Here is a 21,637-nt window from a genome sequence, read left to right as displayed (position 1 = left end):
TAAGTCAGGGATGCTTTGCGGCTTTGGCCCAGAGGAGTGTGGCTTCATTCCTTGACTCTCACCACTATGGGTGGTATTAATCCCCAATAACAACATGCTGCCTCTGATGAATACTGGCAGACAACCTGCATGGATTTGCATGTGTCTGTGTTTTAAGTTGTCAAGTTGTCTGTTAGCGCCAGAGGGTAATCATCCCTCTGAATAATTTGGTTGACACAACATGGTGTACCAAACAAAATCAGTCATTCATTAACACCCCACAGATGAGTTTACATACGGAAAGTTTTTATCCAACATAATAAAAGGAGACCCTGCAAAAGCTTCAGTCAGAGTGCTGTATTTTTAAACCCGTGTGCAGCCCCCAAAACAACAAGAAGACACAATTGAAGCAGGTTTTACATGTCAACATGTGTCACAACATGTTAGCCCTGCAGAAGTCAGACGTCAGTAGCACGTCAGTAAATCTACCCTCGGATTTGTTGCACTTCTCTCTGATTTTGATGCCCCGCAGCGCAGCGGTTTCTGGCAGGAACCGACAGTGCTCACACCTCACACTCACGTGCTCTTGGTGTTTCTACCCACTGCTAACTGCCACTCACACACACACACACACACACACACACACACACACACAAAACCTCATGATTGCGAAAGTAGCTTTGCAGAGAAGGCCCTCCCACCACTGAGTTCCTGACCTCCGACCAGCTCCCGCTGTACTCTGTATATTGTTGTCTCCCACCGAGTGAGAGACACAGGAGAGAAGCGGTGCAGACTGCACAGACCAGACGGGGGCTGCAGAGAAGAGCATGTGCTGCCAGACTGTAGCCTCCACTCTGTCTCTATCTGTTTACAATTGTTAGCAGCCAAATTTATAGTCCTGTAAAAAGTGGATTGTTTTTCAGCTTGTCATCTAATGTTTGATGCAGAAATGAATCGATGGAAAGTCCTTGTCTTAAATAATGAGCAAGTCACGTGGCTTTCATGTTCATGTGATTTCCTAAGAAGTTGGGGGAAAAAAAAAACATTGATTGCAATCCAGGAAATAAAGAGCAAGGAGAAAATTACACGTCCCATCGGATCGCATGCCTGTTGGTGAAATGTAATTTGATTATTACCGCCTCTGATAGAGGCACAGCAGGTTTGTGGTGTTGTGGGTAAAAGGCTTTGTTGACAGTAATTGATTCTTGCGTTATAACAAGGCAATAGCTTTTCTAGCATTTCTTTATCTTCTTTATGTTTGGCAATTTACCTCTAACAGTTTCTGTCAGTTTCGTGGAATTTTTCGACCAAGGTCATGTGGAGTAATCAACTTATCACATTTTGTGGCATGAAGCAGCTTGATAACAATCCTCAGAAATACTCAACTCCTCTCTTTGATACCTACTTGCACACCAATGTTTCTGGTAGTTCGACCTACAACATTGACTGGAGTTTGTGTAACATTGGAATTTATCCCCACTTAAATACCTAGTAAAACAGAACCTGCTGTTTGGTCAGACTACTGAATATCCCGGGGCCTTGATATGACCACATAGCCTTCCCACAGTTCATTTCTTTGCAGCGGGCTAATTTCTAATGACACATCAACAGCTTTTTATCCGTTCCCAAGCTTGTGGCTCAGTAAACCCTGGTCTCTTCTCCTCACCAAACAGCCGTGAGACTTCTCTTAAGTCACTTCAGTTAATCTCTGCGGTTTACCAGTATTATTTATCTATTTTTAAAAGTTTGAGCAGCTCTTTTGCTCAATAATGCACTCCGTCAGGAGGCTAGAGAGGGCATCTGTGTGGTATCTCCCTCCATGGCTGAGGGAGAAGGTCTTTGATCAGAGGGTTAAACCGTGGAGACTGGGGACATGTGTAGTGAATTCAAGCCCCTCAGATCCTGGATCTCAGGGATATTTCATCAATCCCGAAGCTCAACGTTCTTCCAGAACCAAAAGCGCCGCTACTAAGCAGCCTCAGACCACCGCCGCGAAAAAACAGCCAAGTACGGTCTGTGCAGGAACATCACTGCACATTCTTACCATAATTCCACTCTCAACATCAACACCACAACGGATTACAGCGCTTCAGAGTGTGACATCGACAGGAACATTGTGTGCACTGAGAACACGCTATGCCTCAGTAAGTCTGAGGTAAAAGTTATTTTGTTTTTATAAAAACTATGTGAGGGAAACACATTTTATCAATATGAAATATGTAAACTGAAACAGATCAGACTGTGTGTTTGATAAATAGTAGATTATAGGAGGCCAGCTGCCGGGGTCAAAATAACTTACACTGATAAAACACCACAGGGAGGCAAACAGCATGAATACTGTCTCCTCACAGCACTAAGGGTGTGAATCACTTCACTATATCAAGGAGACACATGTCTGCTGTTAAAATGTGCAAAGACTGTTTACATAGAACACGTGTATTATAGGTTGTTGCAGTAAGTAGGAGCCAACAATGTAGATCCTGGTCAAGGGTAGAGTTACCAATGGTGAGTGTCTGTTCATTGAATCCTACAGTTAGCCTGCCCTGTTGACATTAGCTTCAGCTTCTGCACAAAGTAATGATTCCCAACCACTGCAGGACTTGCAGAGATTGTAGAATAGCTCAACAGATTTGTCAATTGGCAGTTACATTTGGATGTTATATCCACACTGAGTAAGAAGTTTGTGATTTAAAGCATGAAGTCTAAAAAGTTAGTATTGAACTCTCAAGTGGATAAATAGTTATTAAAAGATATTGAATAAATGGATGATTACTTAAATTTGTTAAAGTTAGAGATGAATTGTTGAAGTTGATTAAATGTTCGAATGACTCAACTTCACCTCAATGGTAGCTGACTGCTATAGACATCTTGATTGTCTCCTGGTGGCTGGCTGCTTTAAATTCCCCACCTCCTCCATGTTAGCATGTTGGACATGCCACATCATTGATTTTCCCCTATAGATGTTTTCTGTTATTTTAGGTAGTTGACATCACACTGATGTTTGTCCAAATGCTTATTTTTCCACTAACTTTGGTTTTAATTCGTTTTTTGATGTGATAAAAACAGGCAGTTCAGTCATGATTAACACCTGAGACTGGCTCATGATTGGTTGAGCATGTGTATCAGCCAGATCTCAATAGTCCGGCTCCACACCACGATCACTATACTGTGTCGACTCTGGCTCCAAATGACGTCACCAGTGCGAGATGGCAGTACCCGTATCTGGCATATTTTAGCATTATTTTCAGTGGGAGGAAGTAGACACGCATTGTGGACCAAACAAACCTAAAATATATTTTTTTCCATTGAATTTAAAAGCATAAACAATTTCCACCTTTGTTTTGGTGTAAAATAACATCCAGTTCAAAGTAAATTCAGATTCTACACCTGGATCATCACAGTTATTGATGATGAAGTGGCACCTGATAGAGCGATGTTGGTACCTGACAGAGAGGACAGGGTGTAGAGGATAAGTCTGTATAGAATGACTCAACCATCACTCATTACATATGGAAAAACATTTCCACTCAATTCTGACCACAACCACATAAACAGGCAACTCAAAAATGAAGCTTGCAAGTATCAGTAGCACTGTTTCTGCACTCAACCATCCAGATGGAAATGCAGCAATTTATCAGGAAGACATTAGGTTAACTATTCTAATTTAGCCAAGCAAGAAAACGTCTTGTTACTAGAGGGCTCATCATCATCAACATCCTGCAATTTAACAGTGAACAGACCCGGGGCCCCACATCTTTTTGCCTCCTCCTATCTTCTCTTTTTTAAATAATTGATCTTCCACACGGAGCTTCGGAATACACAGGTCATGTTGTTCTGCACACAGACGATCTAGGCCAACCTGAGTCTCCTCTCAGTCTGCAGGAAGCACCATCTTTGTGCCAGGGGGCAGAGATTCAACTTATTTATTTTGAGAGTAAACACTTGTCGGGGCCTCGAGAGCTGTAACAGGGGTGTGCTACCACATTGGCTGCTGTTGGCAGGCAGAGCTGTGGCATGTCACTTGGTTAGAAAAGTGCCATGTTACAGTCTGCTGAATCAAAAAAGTCAGTCAGTATAGTTTGGTGAAATGATATAAGTCGGATCAGTCGACACCATGATGACAGACCTTTTGCCATCGATTGATTGAGAAGAAGGATTTGCTCGCGTTCAAAAATGACCTTTTGGTCGATGTAAATTTGTAGGGTTCATCCCCTGCACCAGCGCCAACCTTTTATGCTCACACCTAACCTGTTGTGTTATAGACACCATAGTTGTAGACAAACCCTCACCATATCCTGGACCTGAGGATCCAACCCATTTAACTCCTGTACATGCTGTCCAGGCTCCGTCATGCACAAATTCCACGGCAGAGCTGTTTTCTGTCTCAGGCTGGCACTGATGACCAAATGCTCTCACAGAATCCATGCTTTTATGAACAATTAAATATTGTTCCTGCCAGGGAGTCTCTTTGGGCTCCAAATATCACCTTTCATCGTTGGAGTTTTTGTCATCGAATGCATTGTTTTTGTCTTCGTTCAGATCTGCATTTCTTTTTTTATGAGGTAAATACCTCAGTTTTATCGTCTTGAGTACAAATCCATCTCACTATCAGCTCTTGAGATCTGAGCTGTAGCAAAGGAAAGGTCAGCGGGAAGTCCAGAGATTTATAGGAGCGGTAACACAAGAGCTCCTTTAAAGCTCTAGTTTTAAAACCATTTAGATAGGAATGAGGTGATTAACACAAGTAATGGATTTTGCACTCAAAACCCTCAACTCTTACCATCTGAGCCTGTGTATTCTCAAGCTCCCTTGCACGTGTAGTGCCATACTTCACACTCCTCACGTTGGGAAACAAACGGTGGGGAGCAAACCACAAGCCCTTCTGAGCATTTTAAACACATGCCAGCTGCTGCTATTTGACATGACAATCACACAGTAGTGAGCAATCCCTAACTGTGCCCAGAGGAAATCGTATAGCTCTGTAAGAGTGTCATGACAAGGGCTTGACCTCACTCTAGTCAAAAGAATATATTTCAACACCTAGAGGACCTTTAGGAACTCCAGTGGCATCCACAAAGCCACTGGCAGGACAGCTGGCAGTGATAGATCTTTTAGCACTCAGCAAAAATACAGCCATGTCATGGAACGCAGTCAAAACTTTTTTCTTCTTCAAAACTATTTCTTATCTGACAAACAGGTTTTCTCACCTCAGGTTCATGGGGAGGCCTCCCCTTGTATGGAGGGCAGTATACTCTGATGGTCTTAAAGGCCCTGTTCAGACCTGGTATCAGCATTCATCCCGAGTGATCTGATCAGAAGAGGAAGCTCTCGGTTCATCAGTTCACACTTCAGATCAGATCTCACATCACACGCTACTCACCACTGTTTTCAGTATTGTATCCTTTTTGTATTTTTTAGTTTTGTGTCCATTGCGTCATGGAGATGTCATCAACAGGACCACTTGCTTGCAGTGAATTGTCTGGATTATCTCATTTTGTATTCAGAACTGGGCTCATTCGAACATTATCCAGAGTTTTTACTATAGGGCTTTAAAGAGAAACTCCAGAGAATGTCCATGATTACTGACTCAGACATTTGTGTTTTGAAACAGCCCCTCTGGATAATTCAGGAGAGGAGTTCAGTGCATGTCTGAAAGCAGGCAATTTGTCTTGCCTGCTTTCACACTTGTACTTAGAGCTGACCACTTGTGATCGGATCACTAAGGACGGATGTTAAAACCAGGTCTGAACTGGGTCAGACACTCAAGAGCGCCCTATGTGGCTGCTGGTTCTGGCTGAAAAGGGGCAGGAATGTATGTGTGTTGAGTTTGGATGGAGGATCGCCTGTAATTGAGCAAGAGGTAAAATGAAAAGAGGGTAGAGAGAGAGCAACATTGAAAGCTGTCTTTGTCTTAAAAGCCACATTTCAGGCTGTAAAGGTAATCATCTTTGGGAGATGGTTTCTAGTTTTGTTTTGAAAGAATGTCATCGTACTAAGACTGTCCTACTGACGTTAAGGTGGTTTTCAGTGTTTGTAAAGAGCTCAGGGATAAAAAATGTGTAGCCCTCGATGTAGCCTTGAAAGAACAAACTTCTCTCCTCCCGTCACATCATGGACTACCAAATATTCAGGGAATCTGTCCAGCAGTACCAGACGGTTTTGTCATCAGTGAACATTGATGTCCTTGGCCTGATGAAATGCTACAATTCAGACAGATAGGTATGTCCCCTGTCTGGACTCGAGAAGATACCTTATGTCTCTGTTTCTGGACCGTCTGGATCAGTGTGATTCAGACCAAATTAAACTTGGCATCTTTGAGTTAAAACATACCAAGAGAACAAAGTGCTGTTCTTTGACACAAATGGTGCATAAATGTTTTATCCATTAATTACACTTAATTTGGGCCATTTGGCTGAGATTGAAACATTTTAACAATTTTGGATTCACTTGCCATCAATTTCTGGATGGACATTCATGGTCCTCAGAAGATGAAGCCTATTGACTTTGCAGGGCCCCTGACCTCTATGGGAAACATGAGGCTGATATGTTGTATGAGAAACATGGTAAATATTACAGTATATCTACTAAACGTTAGCATTGTAGCATCATCATTGTTTGCACTATAGCATTTAGCTCAGTCTCTGGTGAATAGAAGAGTGCCCCCTCACAAGGGGTGATGACAGACACAGGTGGAGGCAGGTTTTGTACCATTGCAAGCAGAATGGAAGCAAAGAAAAACAAGAGTCGGAGTGTTTTTTGTACCTTGGAATAAGTATGTTTGACTACCCATTAAATGGACCGAGGCATGAATTTGGGCAGAGAAAAGCAAATCATCGCAGGGCTGGGAATTGGTTTTGTGTGGCCACTGGCCACCAGAGGAGCTTGTTTAAACAGAGCCAGACTGAAAGACTTAATGACCATGCTGACAGCAGTCATACGAGATGTCTGGTGAGGCTGGTGCTGTGTGGCTGCACAGAGAAAAGGAGGGATGTTGTGGTCGCCATCTCTTTATGTAAGCTCCGGAGAAAAGAGGCGCATAACCGTCATTTCAAAATCAGACTTCAATATTTGTTCTCCCACCAAACCTAAACCAACATGAATATAGGATACACAGTCCCGTGGCAGACTGCTGTGTTTTTACTGCCACCTCAAACGTGTTCTGCCGTCTGCTCCAATGTCATCTCAATTAGACATTAGCAAGGGGACAAAGAACAGCTCAGACTAAAAGGTAGGTTTGTGTTTTCGAAAGGTATAGTGGTGAGTTTGGGTTGCATGTCCTTAATATAATCACACACATTTTAAGAATAAAATTCTGCTGATTCAATTGAATCCCCAAAACCCATGAGCTATTTACACGTGCTGAACACATGCTGACCAGCAGGGAATGTGCGTATGTAGAGAAAAAAAGATGGTGCAGTTGAAGAGAAGGAATAGATGGATGTTTTTTCAAGGGTTCTCAAGAACTGATATACCTATATATATCTATTTTTTATTATAATAGATGACATTTGCATGCACAAAATATTCAGTTCTTTGCTCTGATTCGAAAATGACAATATTGCTTCTGTTTATATCACAAAATGAAAAAACAAATTCCACTAATATTCCTGTTTACATGCAGATATGTAGACACCAATAACCTAAGATGGGAGTATCTCTGTCTCAGTCTTGCAAACTGTCGTCTATTTGGATTCTCAACAACGCAGAGTCCTATAATGTCCTAATTAGAAACAGCTGAATATGAAATAAATGCCAAACTGGGAATACACAAATGGAATATGGAATTCTGAATATTGTTATAAAAACTGCATAGTCAAAAGTTGCAAAAAGTGAAAAGTGAAAACCAACATTATTATGTATTTCATATTTGTGCATTTTGAATGTAGTACTGGACCAAAAACTTAATTAAACAAAGGAAGAGTTGCCGTCATGCCTGGTTCAGTGCATGACTGTCATTCACATGTATATAGAAAAGATTTTGTTTTCTCTTGAATGATTTTTTCCTTTTAGAAAGATCATCAATGAGAAAATCACCTTTTTGACACGTGTGTATGCATGTATATTTTCACTTGTGACTTAATCAACAAGTGAGAAGGCTTGTCAGCACACACTCCTGTTGGGCGTACACATGTGGAGTGTCTTTCCAATCATGACATAGATTCCAGCATTTCCACAACTGTGACGGATCAAGGCACCAGTTACACGATCCTGCAGAGCAGCGTGATTCACTCTTTTGTGTTGCATGACTCAAATCCGTCTTCCCTGCCTCCTCATGTCCTCTTCTCACTTCCACCATCCCCAGTGGAATCGTAGTTTGCCATTTGACCTGCTGTCAGCTTGGATCCGCTCCTCCTATGGTCAGCTGGCTGTGGAATCATATACAGCCTCTCTTCATAGCAACAGTTTCCGAGGCTCACAGATGACAAACAGATGGAAGTGCATATATTTGCATACATTTTTTTCCAAATAAAATTATTGTTGGCCTTTTTCTACACAATGAAACACTGTCAGCTCTAGCAAAAAACAACATGTGCCGATTGTTGCCTTTGGAAAGTGGAGAAATGACTCCTTCATGAGGTGGCAGTAAAAAAATTACTTCTTCCTTCATGGTCCAACAGCAATGAAGAAAAAACAGTAGTTGCCAGGTCCAGCTGAAGTATCACACAAAAACTGAGCCCATGCGGGCGGGTCCGGTGACGGGTGTTAAAGAGGACCAGATGATGGGGCGAAGGTGTTTTCAACGATGGGGTGTCTGATGGCAATACTTTCTGAGAAGAAGGGAAGAGAGGAGGAGAGCTGCAGATGTTGAGGCTTGTTTCAGCTGCCTATTCTTTGTGCTCATCTAAATTCAGATTGAGCACTAACTGACAGCGATTATGGAAGATCTGCTCCACAGCTTGGCCTTGATCAGTTTTTTAATTTGCTGATTTCTTTGGACTTGCCACTGCAGCATCCACCCACTAGTTCTACAAATGTCTGTCTGTCTTTCTGTTTGTCAATGGAACCTATGTCTTGTGAAACATTCAACTTATTGGTTTCAAACTTGGCGTTTGTATTGCAAATTGACAGAGAAATTGCAGTGCAGAGTGTCATAAGATTTGGACATGTTAAAAAATAATTAATTAACAGGCAACCAGTGGAAGTCAGTGGGGGCGGGGGCAGTGTTCCATTAGTCTGAGGACTGTGTTGAACGTGTCTTCTGGACACACAGATATTCACGGGTGATCCCCATCATGGCAACAACAATCATAGAATCACTTTCTCTTTAGCAAGTTTACTTAAAAGCCTGATGTTTGTTTTGCTGCTGTAATGCTTTCCATCGAGCCGAACTATAGAGCTTTTATTTTGAAAGGTTGTGAACTTGGGTCTGAAGATTGCATTGTTTACAAAAACAACTATGAAAGGATAACAGAAGTAAACTATTCAAATTATTAGCCAGGAAACATTTACTATAAAATCTGCAGTGCAAATAAACCAGGTAGGATTACAACAAAGTTTTCTAACTTCAATCTGCAGAAGTGAAACTCTGCACACAATGTCCAGCACACAAACAATAAAACAGTACAGTATATTGTAAAACTGTAAGAGGAGGACTCACTAATGACAAGGAATATTTGTGAAGTAGGCTGCGGAGCAAACAGCTCGTTCCAAACAGCCATGATTCAACACAGGCACTGCACAAGTATTTAAAATGGGGTGTGAAGCGGCACCTCGGACAGAACATACCCAGGACGAGAAGGTTCAATCAAGATGACCTCAGAGCGTAGAGAGTGAAAGTTTCCAGTAAAACACATTTTTATTTCCAGAGTATACAGTATAAACAAAAAAAGTTTCTTTCCCGCTCCTTGTGAGCTTTGGAGTAATTTAGTCAGTTTCTCATCAGAGCTGTGCAGAATGTGAGAATATGATAAAAGCACTCACTGAAATTGAATGAGAGGGAAAGTTCATCTGGCCGGTGTTGAAAGGCATAGTGTCATGGAAGCCTGGGAGCCAAACAACACACAGCAGCTCACACACAAGGAGTGTCCAGTCTCTGTACATCCAACAAGAGCCACGGAATTTGTTTAATAGCTCACAACAGGCTAATCTGTGTAAGGCTTGTCAACGTCCAATAATAATATCTTGATCATTATCAGTAACTGTTGTTAACTGTAGATCTACACAATTAACCATTCATCCACGTATTACACTTAAGTGATCATTTGTCCCAATGATGAGCAATTACAGTTGAGGACAATCAGCATTCACTCAGAGCATGGCAGAGCTGTTCCATCTGCAATCAGTCCAGACATCTTTATTAATCCATGCTGAAGTCAGGAGCGTTTTTATTCCTGGTGATAATAACCCTCGGCATGTTTCTCCTGGGTTGGTTGGTGTCCAATGCAACACAAAAATGAACTGTTTGTAGCAGTAAAAGAGTTTCTGGCAAAAGTCTGTAAACTTTATAATTAAAAAAGTATGTGCTCTCTTGCTATGATATGTACTATATATTATTCAACAACATATCTGCATGCATTTGATTTAACAGTTAGACATTTTGGAATTATGCTTCATTTGCTCCCTGGTTTTTGAGTTTTTGAAAATTTACACCATATTTTACATTATTGTGGAAACACAGCTTTCCCATGCACATGCTTTGCCTTTGTTGTGTTGTCAGCTCTTTACCCAAGCTGTGTTGACTTTTGTTGATGCAGCCTACCACTGTTGACCAAATGTTTGTGAAGAACTGTACAGTAACAAACTGGCCTCATATGTGGACCAGACCAAAAGGATTTTCACCAAGCAAAATATCAACAAACAGATGCTGCTACATTTACCATGTGTTTTACAAAAACACAGTTTGAGTCACTGTCAGAGCAGTCGGCTAGCCCAGACATTAGAATTGCAGCTAAGGTGGGGAAATTCTATACAGATCTGGAGTGGTATTACTGCAATGATCAATATAGAGTCAGATAATGTTTTGTTTTTAGATGCTTCATGCTGCGCAATCTGCGAAATTACATATACCAAATGTATAGACGTAAGATGTGAACCATAGTCTTTATATAGAGATAGATAACGGGTCCTCACACTATCCAGAAATAAAGCCAAATATTCCGGACATGAACATTGCCATCTTGCAGCACAGTAGCAATTACTGGATGGAACCACTGTAGCGAGGTGCCTCCAGTACAATTTGACCAATTTTGAGTCAATCTTAGCTGTCAATCATGACATTTCACCCAGTTTTTATTGCATCCAACCAAACTTACCAGAAAAATGTACACTTGATGATGAGTCATCCATACAGTCTATATGAACTAGCTGGCAAAGAAGACACTGTTGTTTTCTCTCCATATCCATGCTAACACCTCACTGTGGCTGGTACTTCACTCCATTAGCCTCCTCCTGCAGCTTTTAACACTGATCAACTGCCAAAGAAATGCTGAAAAAAGCCATTGTCCTAGTCTTATGGCCATATTGTACGAAGAGTCCTGCTGAGCACTATCTCCATGACACATATAGCACATTCAATTTTCTGTGACTTCTACAGAATAAGTACGTCAATGTGTTTTACTAGTTATAAACTAGTTAGCAGCAACTCTGATACAGTGTTAGGAGTGTGAATGTGAGCAGTGAGACTGATGAGATAGAACTCCAAACAGCATGTTGGATTATATCCACTCATCAATTACTGTGATCTTATATCTATCTTCAAAGTACTGCGATACAGAGTTACACAATACACTGAATGGCTATTGTGGAAAAAAGAATGAAGAGGAAGAATGTGCTTCTACTGGAATTCATGGTTTTATTTACTTTCTATGATTTATTTCTGCAAAGCTTTTAGTCATTAAAGATTACATCCCCCAAGGACAACAAACTGTGCCCAATCATCCTCGGAGATAATGTTTTGGATCAATGAATGAATTTGCTCCAGACATCATTCACTATTGAGCTGAAAAACAACAGTGCCTTGTGCTTTGTTATGAAAACTTCCTCAGCTTGCCAAAGTCACTAAAGCTACATTTTTAATGCTCGACAAAAGGTCCAAAGCAACAATTACTAGGTAAAAGTGAGCTCGAGATTTTATCTTGCTATATCCACAAGGCAAAACCCATTTGGTTCTTTCCACTGCCTTTTTTAGGAAACTGAAGACTGATGAGGTGGAGCGATAAACTGCACATGAAGAAGTGGAGAAAGGGTTTCGGGTAGGTCCAGCAGAACTCCACCTGGAAAACAAAACAGGTGAAAGGATGGCAAGAAATGTGCGTGTCTCCCAAGAATTCAGGCAGTATTTTCCACAAAGCCCCGTGGATAAACACCTAGCAGAATGGTCAGTCTGAGAATGAGCTGTTAGTGGGCAGTGACAGTTCCAGCTCTCAACTCCACCACAGGGCCTGCATGGTCCAAACAGAAGGGACATGAGATTCCATAGCGACTCTTTAAATAAGCAGCACACGCTATGACGCCTCCTTTACAGGAAAACAGGGAAGGAAGATTGAGACAGAGACCTGCCTGTCCTTTCAGCCAGTGGAATGGGAAAACTAAACACCTCGGTTTCAACATTCAGTCATGGAATCCACTCGTCCGTAATCAACAGCTCCGACAAAAATAGATACCTCCCATTTTTTATGGTTCATTGTTATTCTCCGAAGGAAAACAAAGAAAACCCTGAAAGAATTTGTTCCAACGAGCGTTCCAACGCTCAGGATCAAACGGCGGAAAGAAGTTGACCAATCGCAGATCGTCCACATCCTCCCTTACACTACACAGTACAGCTGTTTTTTTTAGCCATGCTAGCATCATCATAGGGAATCCCTCTTTGGTCCACCACTTTGGCCCATACTGAAATATTTCAGTGACTTTTGGATGGATGAGCATGAAATTTTGTACAGACATTCACCGTCTGCCTACACACTTTCCTCTAGCACTACTGGCAGGCTGACATCTTTAGTTTTAGTCTCATCTTGACAGCCATTGGATTGATTGTCTTTAATTTTTGTAATAACGAGGTTATTTCATTCTTGTAGATGGGGAAACATTATATTTCCTATGTTTCCGTTGGCTTTTAATCGCATGCCACCTAAGAAATATAAATGAGATGCTTATATAACACATAGCGAGAATTCAAGCCACTGTAAAGATTATGTGTAGAGGTCGTCAAAGAGTCAAGTCCCTAATAAGAGGGAGTGTTATTGTAAACCCCTGCTCAGCTGCCGAGGCCTGTTTCCTGCTGCTGTAGGTGGCCTCTGAGAGAAGAATAGCACTCATTTCTATGATGTATATCCTCTAAAGCTTCTATTTCTTGAAATGAAGCAGTAACATTTCCAGTATTGTACTTTCCAAAGTTGAACAAAGTTGTTTAAACAAAAGTCATAAATTACAAAAATCGAATCATCATTGATATTATCATTACAGGACTTTATGCCGCCACCGAATATGTCTATAAAAGGGTAAAGGGGAAGTGATGTTGTCAGAGAGTAAGGATTCGGCAGCTGGTCTCCTGTGGAATCCTGGGCGATACCGGGGATGACGGAGACCAGCTGCTGCTGCTAAATCAGTGACTCATTTTTACCTCAGCAGGGAGAAGGAGGGAAGGAGCAAGGGAAACGGCAGAGCAGCAACTCTCTCCCAGACAAAAAACAGACGCAGCCAGCTCCGGCAGAGAGAGTGGTCAACATAACACTTCACTGAACAATTTTAAATCTGCTATTTCAGTTTGTACTGTCCTTTGCCTCTGGCACCGCGCTCAGATCATGCTGGAATGCAATCATTTGGTTTATAAACAAGATTTGATGGAAAGTCGTCATAAAAGTATTTGTCTTTTGTTTTTCCTCAGTGATTGGTGTGGGATAAGTGTATGGTGAAACTTTGGAGAAAGAGTTTATGTGTTTAACTTTCTCCCAATTTTGTTCCACAAATCACGTGTGTTAATTGTTGTCTGGATATTGGCAATAGTTTTATGGTCTGACAGATGAAAATGGATCAGTGGTTCACACAATCCTGGCAGATGGAAAGGGTTGGAAAAAAAAACTGATACAGGCTACTCATGGAGAAGTGAAATTACTTAGTTTGAAGTACAGGCAAAAAAAGGTTGTAGTCAATACAATACTCAAGCAAAGCTCTTTTTAATCCCACTGCTATAGGATCTAACTATATATAATAATATTTTTTATATAAACAATGTACAATATGAAGATAGGTAATGTCAAATGGCTCCCTAACATTCACTTATATGGAGGAGGCAGGATTTATGACCTATACTGCAACCAGCCACCATGCGAATTACGCTTAGCCTTCACTTTTGGGGAGCAAGCAATAGGGAGGTTCAGGGAGAAACTTGTGTCAAGTTGACTGCTCAACATTAAATGGCAGATAGACAGAGTTTGGCTTTAGGATATGAAACGCCACATATTGGTTGAAACCAAAACAGATGAGTGGCAATTATTTAGGAATTAAATTCATAGATCAGCTAATGTCTGCTAAGTGGTTAGCTTTATCAAATTTACAAAGGTTGTCGGTGTTGTGTTCATGCAGATTGTGGCAAAAAATCCACTGCTGCAGGTTCAACAAGGTTGTGCCTCTGTTCCAGAAATGTATCAACTCCTCTTAGTGATACTGTCAGTTTCTGACACAAAGAATATCAATGAATAGACCAAAAGGGCAGATGGTTCAACTTGTAATATAGGCAGAAGGGTTGATAACGGAACAGTTGTAACTTGATAAAATGAACAATGGTTTTCTTGCACAAAGTGTCTCAGTAAGCTCTTCCGGTGATGCAGCATTCACAATGCTTGGAACTGGCTCACCTAAATGGAATGCAGCCACTGTCAGTGTTATTAATTACACTAGGCTTTTTCCTGCTATGACATGTCAATGGTTTCTATCCTCCCAACGCAATAAAAACATAATCCATTTTCTAAACTATGGGTACAAAACCTCATGAAATACATCACTTAGAGCAACAAGCACATAATTAGATTTACAAAAAAATAATTATGATTAGCTGTTGATGTACTAATACTGTACTTTACCATGACCTCCCAGTGGTAATTGTATTTGGATAATGTAAATGAAAACCACTGGTGGATAAGCAATGAACTCTAGCACACCTAATTGAGCACACACACGCACACACACAAAAAAGTCATAAAATGTATAAAATATGATTCAGCCTCCCTTTTGTATCTGGGAAAAGAACGTATTCCCCTGTAAGCTATTAGGTAATTGAAGTATTAAAATGTCTTTCAGATCTGATCACGTGTTGCGCTCAGATGTCCCAGATGTTTTATTTCACACCTCTAAAGTGGCGAATCCTCACCACAGAGAGTCTGGGAGGCATGCGAGTGTGTGTGTTGGTACCTTTGAAGAAGCAGCCAAATTATAATAGACTTCTTGGCCCATTTGGCAACCATAAATAAAAGCGATTTGAAGATTGCAGACAGGCTGTTTTTGATTAAACTCTTCCGACAACTGGGAGGAGATCATTCTGAAACATTGTCTTAATCATCATTAGACAAAACACTGAAGAGTCTGTGTGGCCCAGTAGCACCTCTCCAGCTACCACAGTAAATATGACTGCCTGAGGAACAATCATTCAGTGCATTCAGAGAGTAAAAATCCCATAACATCAGCCATGACTCCACCGGAAAGAACCTCTCAAGATCAACAATCACAAGCTTGCTCAGACTACTGAGCATGCAGATAACGCATAAAAATTCATGTGAAAGAAAAAATGCAAATGGAACAAACAGCACAGATCAAAAGTTTTAGGTGGAAATGATCATTTCCTTCAGAGTACATACCATTCCTGTCTGGGAGATTTTGGGGAGTTTTAGCGATGACACAGTAGTTGTGTTGCCCTTATTTGGAAGCCACTGTCTTCATATTGTGTCCTGCCGAGAGCGACAGCCACCGTACGAGTCCCAGGAACAGCAGACTCCAATTACATAACACACTTGGCAGTGACTCAGTGTGTATGCTAAAGGCTTAAGATCTTGAGCCATGCAGGATTTGTCAATGGAGGTGACTGGAATGTCTGGTATGGCATGTGGTACCACCAGCGCACAAACCAGAACAATCTGCTGTTTGTTAATTCTGCAAAAAACAATCAGGCCTTTAATTGTTGTCCAAAGTGAAGGATTTATAGGTTGTGTAACCAAAGCAAACAAAAATAGAAACATACAGTGTATGAACATCCCAAACTGCGACAGCAATACCAATGATTGTTCACTCAAGACATGAAGTCTGCATTCGAGAAACGGGGGTAGACTTCTCGAAATAAATCAAATCATTCTTTTCCACTCTGCCTATAATGACTGATGAGGCCCCTTTAGATTTTTTTACTGAAATCTATGAGTCAGAGTTTGTTATTTCTTCAAAACTAAACATCTCGTTTAGATTAAGTCTGATTCCTTTCAGTCTGCACCTGATCGATAAACACCACTTGTTACAACATGTCTAGACTGACATAGTGATGCATCATTTTATGACAAATCATATGAAAACAACATTGATGTTGGTTCCAAAAGTAAGAGGTGACGACAGAGTATTTGTTCGTTTATTGCAGGTTTTATTGTATATTACCAGAGATAAGAATGTGTGAAAAAATGTGGTGTTGTTTCCCCCAAATTGCATCTCATCTTTATCACACATCTGCAATAAGTTTGCCTTATAAGTACACAGCCAAAAAGAGTCATACAGATTCCTTGTTGCAGTGCAGAGAGGCCTTTAGGGATTTTTGCTGAGAGGCCTGAGTAAACACTGTTGCCATGTAATGAAAGAAACTGAAGTAAATCCTAAATGCATCGGCAGTTACTCAGCTAGGTTTGTTCAGATTCAACTTGTATACATACAGACTGACATGCACACTCTGAATACCTAATATTAAAAACTAATACTATGTATATTACGAGCTACTACTGCAGCATTTCAGTTCAATGAAATGTATATTTGGTGATAACAAACAAAATCTTACTTTATATATTCATATGAACAGTAATTAAGTATCCTGATTAAAATACATTTTGTTGAGGTTAGTTATTGATAAAAAGTTGAGCTTTTTTTAATACTTTTGTATTTGGGATATTGTTCTAGGCCAACATCAAAAACCACTTACAAGAGAGACACCTTGAAATGCTCAACCTGTTTATTTATTACAGCCAGAAAACCTACAGTGATTCAATCACTGGATAATTTGCAATCTGTCTACATTTACACATCTGGAGGACTGGATCCAACGCTGGTTATACGATACGAAACGCAATCAACGATCCAGCAGTTACAGAAAGTGAGAATCAGATTTTGTTTCTGGTCAGGATGCAGCATTTCACAGCAACAGTGAAAACATGTTTCATCTTTTATTGGACATGTCACTCCTTTGGAATTTGCCAAAGAAAGAGCAAATGTCTGATGAGGGGCGGTCAGCATCTTGTCGTTCTTTGACTGGTTACGGGAACTGCTTCTCTTCAAGCCCAGTCACTTACTAAACCGTCTGTGTCAGAGATTATCAAAAGTTCATGATGTTCCACACCAGGAGTGTAAACGTGGTTGTTAATTTTGCCAGATAGTTGAGTTCTAGAGGTTTTTTTTGAAAACAGTTTTTAAAATGTATCTGTATCTGACAACAGGTCACTTTACATATGACTGACTAACATTAAGACATATCAAGATCATACTCTAATTTTAAAGCACCTGTAATCAATAGTTAATACTTAAAAATTGAATAAAATTACTACCTGTCTGTAAAAAAGGATGCATGTAGGAATGCTTATACTTATACTCAGCTTTATGGAGCATTTTAGTGTCTTTTATCTCATTGTTTTGGTTTTCGGATCCAACTCAATGTACTCAAAAGAGAAATTTGCCTCCTTCCAAAAACTGTCGTCCATAGACAAAAGTTCAAGCGCATACTGTTTGTGTTTAATTAGTACACTCTGTTGGGCCTCTACAGTGTTTAAATACATAATTTCATTCAAGGTAACAGGATGTTTCATATTGGTCACCTTTAAATTGGGTCATATCCCCTTTACCTGTGGCTTTGTTGGTCTCTGCTGTAACTTCTGGGGCTAAGAAAGTATGATAAGAGAAACATACACTGCTTGCCAGTTAGCCAGTGAGCTGTTTTTTTCATTCCACTGTTTGTAGTGGTCACATGTAATAGGTCCTGATTATTCATCGCTGTTTGCTGCTTTGACTACTTGAATTCGCAGTAGCCCAGTTGAAGCTGTTTCCATGTAGTTTATTATTCAGATTTTTACATTATACTGTAATAGAGTTGAATGTAAATTTCCCATTTATAGTGTTGAAAGAGAACTTTCGAGGTGGGATGTGACATTGTGCATTCAGTCTAAAGAGAGGTGCTGAACTCGGTGCCCGATTTTTTGAAGTGAATGCGGCAAAATGTAACACCAAAGTCAACGCAGCAAATTTCATGTTGAAGAAAGAGGCTTTATTTTCCGCTGCAGCTGTGGCTGCTCTTGTTGGCAGCACGTTTCTTCTTGAGAAGAATCCTGGCCACGATATGAAGAGTCTCTCCAGCTGAAGTTTGAACCCTGGGCTGTGATAAATTAGCGAGAAGTGCTGTAATTCACTCCTGCTCTCTCGTGGGTCCTTAAAGACTGGTGGTACTATTTCCACCCAGACAGTTGGCTGGTAGCTGATGTTGTCACAAAATGTACTTAAAATGGTGCTCTGCTAAGGAAGACTGAGAAGAAAAATCACTCTGAAAAATTATCCAAAGAAACAAAATGTCTGTATATTTTGGGGTGAAAAGACAGACAGGTTGCCGTTTGTGAATCAGTTGTGAGTCTGTCTGACACATTTGGAAAAGTCAGACGGTTGGATCAAAGCCCAGTGAGAAGTCTGACGGGATATATACAGTTTAAAAGCTGTCTTGTTTAAATTATATAAAGCTGGATTAAAACAAGGCAACTGTGTTTATGTGAAGTTTCCCTCCATTCATAACTGTGGTCAGCCACTGCATTCCTTCAACAGATATCATTTTAGTCGTACCTGCTTCCATGCACCAGCCGCAGGAGCAGACAGACACCCAAGAAATCCTTCCATGGTTCAGATGTATACACTCAGCCACCCAAGAAATGGTACGACAATGAAAACTGCTTAAATCTGAGTGATGGAAAGTCAAAGTTAGCAAAATAAAACATGATGAATTATTGGTAATAATTCCAGCACTGGTTCATCACAGTGAAAATCCAAAACAAAAATATTTTCATTCCACAGGGTTATACTTGGATTTTATGATGGATTTATGGAAATGACAGTTCTGTAATTATAGCTCTATAAAGGGACCATATGTGGAAAAATAAATCCTGGTGGCAAGATATGCCCTGTGGTTTTCCTGGTGTGTGGCTCACTAATAAATGTCAAGGAAGATACACTAGCTGAAGGCCAACATGCTACATGTGGGCAAATAAAAGTGACTTCCAACTTATTTTACACGATTTATGTGTATCAATACATTCCTTCAGTTTTCTTCAGAAGTTAAGTAAAGTCAAGAAATGAGGGAGCTATTAATCAACACTAAGAATCTTCAGTTGATGCTTTACTTAAAACATTATTGCTTTGCACTTAATGACAAAAGCATCTTAGCATCGATGCATCAAAGCATCGCTAACATGCTAATTTTTAGCAAATACAAGCTGTGTCTTAATTCAAGGGCTACATCCTTCAGAGGCTGCATTTGAAGTCGACATCTCAGTGAGGGGGGAGGGGATCCTTCATGGCCCAACCTATCCCTGGATGTATTGAACTTCAATGATGTTTTTAAAAGAGGTAATGGCACAAGCAAGCGATGAGGCATCCAATACTTGAGTATCACTAATAAACTCAACCCCACAGGCAACAGTGCATGTTAAAAAACCATGAACTAGAGCATCAGGGGGCATTAAAACTTTCTCATTGTGTCCAACTTCAGCTCTGTTGCTAGTCAACATTAAAAGGGGGGGGGGGGCTTGTGATGCTGATCACTGAATACCTCAGGCCATCTAAATATGATCAACCATCCTGGTCTACACAGCCCACAAAGGAGGCTGTCTTTGTGGGCAAGGTAGACTGCATCCTCCGAAGGATGGAGCCCCTGGATTGTGATACAAGTTCACAATCTTATTCTTGTAAATATTTGCTAATAATTTGCCGAAAACAGAGAGCTAAGGCTGATGGGACTACATTAGCTTAGCAGTTAAGTGTGTTTTTAATAGATGCAAAGCTGGATCAAATCTTCAACTGACCAAGTCAACTAGGGGCGCAGGACCCCAGGAGCCCCCACTTTATGTATACTTGCTGCATCTTTATGAAGTGGAATCACACAAGTTAGCCCTTTATTGCAGTTTGCAAAGTTATTGCATCAAATCAATCTACTGTTACTGCAAATGTCTTAATTTATCCTTAATTAATCATTTGGTTATAACAGTTTTACCACAAGGACATTTTCAAATATTACTATTACTGCTATTAAGATTAAAGAAACTATCTACATTTTAAATTATCACTTTTAAAGTACTGTTGGTCTCTGGGATACCTGAGGAAATAATGACAGTGCCATGTGCAGCAATGTTCAAAAGGGGGCCAACAACATTTTTTTTGCTTTTTGACCTGGGCCAGATGAAGTGATGCTAGATGAAACTTTAGGCGTTCACCAAAGGTATTAGGATGCATTCTTTGGGCATTACTGTATGTCTGTACCACAATTCATGGCAACCCATCTAGTGGTTGTTGAAATACTTAAATGTGTATTAAATGGACATATCAACATTGCCATCACCAGAGCACATGCCAAAAAGAACTTACTTATGTATTCATTTAGTTAGCTCTCTATATTATCATTGGTGCAATATACGCTATAAGATGGAGATCAGCTTTTCCTTTGGGTGGCAGTATTCACCTGCACAGCTGAAGTTATTGCTCTTTTCTTAGAGGTTATTCTGAATATCATGCAAATGAGGTAATGACCTATTATTTTCAAGGTTTTAGTAAACATCTCAAAATCTTTTGAAGTTGATAAATCAATGTCTGTGATATACATCAGTATAAAAATTCTCTTTCTGGCTCTTTGAGGATCACATCTTTTTGCTACTGAAAAGACAGTTAGTCCAAAAGGTATTAAAAGGAGGATTTAATAGGTGAATATTTCATGTGGAGTATTGAGTTGCACATGCCTCATGGACATTTTTATTTCTGTAATACAACACTTTTATTTTATGTGAAAGAAAATCCAGGAAAACCACATGACAGTCTACAAATTCTCAACTGAGTAGAACATATTCATTTATTCCTTTAATAGTGTCACATGACTCCAGGGACAGAGTTCCAGGCTGAAGTCAATAACATTATGACCAAATATATTTATTTTATTCACTCCTCAAGTGATTAATGTGAATATGTAAATGAGAAACATTCCTTTTTGTATACAAACACTATTGTGTTTGTGCCACAAGGCAGAATAAGGATATTACATTTTGTTCTCAGTTTAAAATTAAATTAAACATGTCTGCTTTTCATCATTGTCATCTGTCATTAATGTTTGTCTTTTTTTGGTCTGGTTGGGTTAAAACAACAAAACACTGAAATAAACCTATTATATGGCAATAACACTCAAATAAAAATGAGGAACAAGCTGCATTTTTAAAATCATGTAGTGTAATAACAGTGGCAACTT

General features: G+C 40.1%; 1 protein-coding gene across 1 annotated transcript in view; it reads right to left on the bottom strand.

The window, feature by feature from the left end:
• LOC109627805 (KATNB1-like protein 1) overlaps positions 1–15,790 on the bottom strand; it is a 32,595-nt gene extending 16,805 nt beyond the window's left edge. The window contains exon 1 of the mRNA XM_069535287.1: positions 15,768–15,790. The gene's annotated coding sequence lies outside the window, so the exon portion shown is untranslated. The remainder of the gene's footprint in view (positions 1–15,767) is intronic.
• Positions 15,791–21,637: the final 5,847 nt, after the last annotated feature.

The sequence above is a fragment of the Paralichthys olivaceus genome, chromosome 12, assembly GCF_024713975.1.
Source record: "Paralichthys olivaceus isolate ysfri-2021 chromosome 12, ASM2471397v2, whole genome shotgun sequence".
Lineage (NCBI taxonomy): Eukaryota > Metazoa > Chordata > Actinopteri > Pleuronectiformes > Paralichthyidae > Paralichthys > Paralichthys olivaceus.
Note: the sequence above shows the minus strand (reverse complement) of the source record. Positions and strands in the feature narration are given on the sequence as shown.